Source organism: Arvicanthis niloticus, unplaced genomic scaffold (assembly GCF_011762505.2).
Source record: "Arvicanthis niloticus isolate mArvNil1 unplaced genomic scaffold, mArvNil1.pat.X pat_scaffold_365_arrow_ctg1, whole genome shotgun sequence".
NCBI classification, from domain to species: Eukaryota; Metazoa; Chordata; class Mammalia; order Rodentia; family Muridae; genus Arvicanthis; species Arvicanthis niloticus.
Genome location: NW_023046017.1, coordinates 1 through 5,225, shown reverse-complemented (window position 1 = coordinate 5,225; position 5,225 = coordinate 1). Strand labels below are relative to the sequence as shown.

Genomic DNA, 5,225 nt, shown 5'->3' with positions numbered 1-5,225 from the left:
AGCATGGCCCACGTCCCAACAGGCTACATGTTCACCTTAAAGCTTAAACCATAGAGATTTCAAGAACACCAGAAAGCCAACATATGTAATACTTTCAGTGAGTGCTCGACAGGTACCGGCCATCATTCCTGGGAAATCTCTGTGTTCTTTGACCGTTTATCTCATGAGGAAGGAGTGACTCTTAAATCTCAGAGCTGCTCCTGGCTAATGACTACAGTTTGCTACAGAGAAAGATGTAGCTGTTCTGTAGCTCCATTTACGTTTCTTACTCTGCATCAAGTCATTTTGGACAGTCTATCTCTTTATAGACAAATGAGTTGCCAGATATATTTATGGCTGTGAACCTGAGACATTATAACACACACACACACACACACACACACACACACACACACACAGAGAGAGAGAGAGAGAGAGAGAGAGAGAGAGAGAGAGAGAGAGAGAGAGAGAGAGAGAGAGCTTGCTTTACAAATGTTGCTACATAGCCCTGGGGTGTTCATGTGGTAATTAAAAGAATATACCTCCGCCATTGTGTGCTCTATGCCTGATCAGCTTCTCACCATGTCTTCGCACAAGACTTTCAGAATCAAGTGATCCTGGCCAAGAAGCAAAAGTAAAACTCCTGTTCCTCAATGGATTTGGATGAAAACTGGTAACAAAATCAGGTAACTCTAAGAGAAGACACTGGAGGAGAACAAAGCTGAGTCTGTAAGGGTTCACACAATGGCAAGTCTGAGGGTTTGTACTGAATTATAGTCATTGATGGTCCTACCAGATGGAGTTCAACATTTTTTAACCTGAAGACTTGCTCATGTCTAAACTAGGGTATTTGTCCAGCAATAAATGTAGAACCTTTCAAAACAAATAAATATTATTTGCCCCAATATGAGTTTTCACTTGTGTGTGTGTATGTGGGTGTGTATGGTTATTTTTCTAATGTGTGAAGGCCTCTGTGATAAAACATTTTCTATTTTTAAAGCAGAATAATTTTCATTTATTATATTTTAAGCAATTGGTCAGAGCAAAATAATCATACTATCTTTTTTTAAATCAAAAGAAAAATCTGATGTTTCAAAATTTAAGATTTAATCCCCGGTGTTGATTGAAAACAGTGCTTGATCACATATCATTTAAGTTGAAGAACAAAGCCCCAAAGAGTGGGTATGGTTCATAAGCCACTGTCACACATGCTCTGTTAGTGTGCATGTGTTTATTTTCAAGCTCCTCTTGCAGAAATAAACCTTCCAGTTCAAAAGGATGGATCAGAATTGAAGCCATCTTCCAGTGCCACTTCAGGCTGGGGTTCCTTGTTTCTTGGAAAACCATTAGATGGAATGATCTTGCAGCTTGTCTTCAGAGAGAAGTGGAGTTAAGTGAGAGCTTTCTGAGAGAAACCATGCAAGTCAGGTCAGTGAGACCTTGTGAAGAGGCGCTTGGGCAGTTGACTTTTGGCTGTGAGACATTGCTGCATTACCTTGACACATCTCCACAGTGGAGTACCTGTTTTACCACCAAGCACTGCTGTTTGGAAAAGACTCTGTGTTAGAAATGGAATTTCAACATTTCCTGGATAGACCATATACACTGTGACCATAGTTGAGAGGAATCTCAACAGGCTGCTGTTCCCTTAAGCATTGCACACTTGACTAGGCCTGGTGATGTTGGCCCTTTTATTCGTACCAGAAAATGGGCAGTGTGTCCTGTGGGAACACCCTAGAGGTGAGGGTGACAGGCCTGGCATAATTTCATTGTGTATGATTTGTAATCCGGACATTAAGCCCAGGCCACTTATAAACTTGATTTATGGCTTTACAAGTTTAAGTTGAAAGCTACTTCATGGGAAAGAGATGGGAGAGACCTGTGCCTGTGCCTGGCCCAGGGGTCCAGGAGAGTGTCTGCTGTAAGTGCACCTTTGTGGAGATGATTGAAAGTTATGCAAGGAGCTCCAGGGGTGCAACTCATGGTCACCCAAGGCTGGCCAAGCTTTGAGTGATGCCTTGAGTGATTGCCTTTGAGTGACATGTGTTCTTGTAATAATCCTAATGAACTCATTGATTCACCAGGCTGAAGTTGGATAGGACAGTTTCTTCCATCTGTCAATGGGGTTCTTTCTGTGGTGAATAGACATTTATTTGTGTGTCCTCAGAAATCACATAACACACATTTGACACTGGACATAGAGAGGACAGACTCATTAGGGAAAGTGAAGTTTGAAAGAGAAGGAGCATAGCAGAAAGTAGCTGTGTAAAAGATCTGCTGCCTCGGCCATTCCTCTTGAGAACCAAGCGCAGATGCTGTAGGAACACAGGGTTTGGCTATAGTATTACTCTACCTTGACATCAGGCCTGAAGCTGTTGTAATGGAAGAAGCTACAAGAGGAAGGTGAATCCTATGGGCATCAGTACAGATACCAACTGATAAGGACGACAGAGCTTCACTCAATTCCATTTGGAGCAGCAGGGCATCTGGGATGGAAGAATACAGAAACAGAGTAGTATCATCACAAGAAGTCAGAAACCCAAGTAGATGTCTAGGATAGGATTCAGAACCCCAGTCTTCTATCTAGCTGAGTAGACCAGGAAGAAACTGCGGAGGGCTTGTGGTTTTACAGAGTGAGACTGTCAGTGACACCCTTTTACCTCTGAGAGAGAACCACAGAGGCTCTGAAAGACTAAATCTTTTGGGTTCAGACTCCTTCTTAGAGAACCTCACCTAAGATTAAACTCAAGTTAACTAACAAGCTGGTACCCAGAATCAGTATCCAGGTTACCTCCCAACAAGACCTGTGTTTAGCACCAGTTTCCAGGTTATTCCCCAAACAAATCTGCACCTTCAGGTTACAAGTCTGCCCCTGGCACTTTCCTTCCTAACAACCACCAAATCAGGAGAAGAGCAGAAGTTAAGTTTACAGTTTGGCTCCCAGCACCAGTCAGTTACGTTGACCCATAATGGCCCCCCAATCAAATGTGTGCCAAGCTAGATACCCCTTCTTGCTGTTATAAATGCTTGCCTTAAACTGGGTTTGAGGCTGCACTCTCCCATTCTACAGCATTAGAGACGGGTGTGTGACTCAAGCTCCAGCTTAAAGAGAGCCTAGTGCAATTGCATCAGAATTGGCTCCTTGGTGGTCTTTTGGGGTTCATGAACTCTTCCTGACAAACAGCTCATCCCCATCTCTCCTGAATGAGCTGCTCCTAATTGCGAATGTGTAGGCATAGTGACTACAAGCCTGGGATCTGAAGCGTGTTAGCTCTTCTTTCATCTCTCAAATCCCCATAAATTAAGTGGTGATCAGTGCCAGGTGTGGTCCTGCTTTCCGCCTTGCCTTTGGGGTGTGGGAGCGCTGCTTGGGCAGGCAAAACAGGAGATGCTAGAGTGTATTTACTCTATGCAGCCATCCGGTGTTGGGCTTGTGGGACACGTCAATGCACAGCTCAGGGGGTGGGAGAATGCAGCCCAGGCTGGGGGCCTCAGCCCAAGTGAGAAATGACATAGGCTGAGGTCAAAGCTGGGGTTACCTGACTCCTGGACATCCAGTCACGACTGGAAACTGCATAGAGTCAGTATGGAGGGAACCCACAGGCCTTCGAGGAGAAGCCTGGGACTCAGGGTCCCCAAGCCCCTGGACACCCCTACACTGCTGCAAATTGTGAAAGAGTCAGAACATAGGGGGCCTGTGGATTAAGGACACGAACCCAGGCCAGGGGGATGGGGAACCAGCTTAGCTCATTGGTGGTTGCCTTTAGTGGTGATTGGGAGAGCAGAGGGGCCTTCTGTGGGAGACTTAACGCTCTGTAGAGGAAAGCTTTCTCCATGCTCCCTATGGTGGTTCTTGATGAAAAAGACAGTCTTTGGTTACAAACCGTTTATTAATTGTTCATCATGGAAAATGGGTTCATACCACCTCTCAAGGTGGACTAGAGATTAAATAACTTTTGCAGGAAGGAATGTCCTGGAAGGGAAGCTTATTGGCTAAACCCTCAGAGCCTCTAGATACCTCATTAGTATGGAGAATCTTTTCTGTTCTATGTGACCATTGGTCATGTCCCTTTGTAGGTCACATGTTCTGAGCCAGGAATCTTGGTAGGGAGTAGGGAGACACCTACCATCCTCAGAAGGGTGCCTGGGTGCCAGGGTCTTTAAATCCACTCAACCTTACCAAGTTTCCTGGCACAGTCTACGACCACAGCCAGGTGTCAGAATTAAGTTTGTAAACTTCCTGTTGTGGATGGCTAAAGGAAAAACAAAAAGAGTTGACAAATAAAATAATTTCAAATACCAGACAATCGCTACAATCCTAGAAAGTGGTGGACATGACCAAAGACAGAAGCCCCGCAATGTGTTACGTGACTTTTTAATGAGCAAATTCATAGATCTGGCAGCAAACTGAAGCAATTCAGAAGCAGCTGGGAACTTGGCATTCGGTGCTATGGATTCTGTGCTGAATACTGAACGTTATCAGTATGAATACATCCTCCCAAGTGAACCCAACTTATACAGTAACCAGTTCTCTGGAAGGATCAGTGCCCGGACGAAGCCCATAAATAGAATTGAGACTGAAGCAAGAAACCCAGGAAGTGATCACCTGGCGGGTGCATGGTAACCTTCCCTGGAGTCCTTCCCTGAGAGACTGGGTCAGCTGACTGTATACTTCCCTTCCTTGTGGGCAAATACCGAGGATTCACTACGTGGGTTCCTGTGACCTTATTTGTCCATTTCTTTAAGTATCTTCTGGGCTTGTTATTATTTTGGACCGGTTCTCAGTCCCCTACCGACAGTGGCACAGCCCAGCTGTCAATGTGGGCTAAGATCTGCTAGCTCCTGGTGCAGCAGACACAGACAAGGAAAGATGCTAAATGCAGGTGAAAAATCAGTTTGGTGCAGTGGAAGGGGCTGCTAGTGTTTGTTCCCGCTACCAATTAGCAGGGCACCTTCAGACAGCATCCCAGAGCTTCAGTTCCCTCCTATGCACATCGAAAAAAGTGCATCTCTGCAGATGCTAACATTTCGCATAGAGAAGAAAATAAGGCTGAGAAGCCAACAAGTGAAAGGGAAACCGACAACCCATCAAAGAAATGAGTCGCCGGGTTCCATCCTCCATTTCCGGAATGGAACCGCTCTGTGTAATGATGACTGAGGACTGAAGCCCAAACCTGAAGGTCTAAGCAGCTTGCATGGCTCATCCGCACCGTGGCTAATGGGCTCCTATGTTCGTGGCTTGGGTG

General features: G+C 45.3%; 1 pseudogene; it reads left to right on the top strand.

The window, feature by feature from the left end:
* Nucleotides 1–561: 561 nt before the first annotated feature.
* On the top strand, nucleotides 562–712 carry LOC117701979 (large ribosomal subunit protein eL39-like; annotated as a pseudogene).
* The last annotated feature ends 4,513 nt before the right edge of the window (nucleotides 713–5,225 follow it).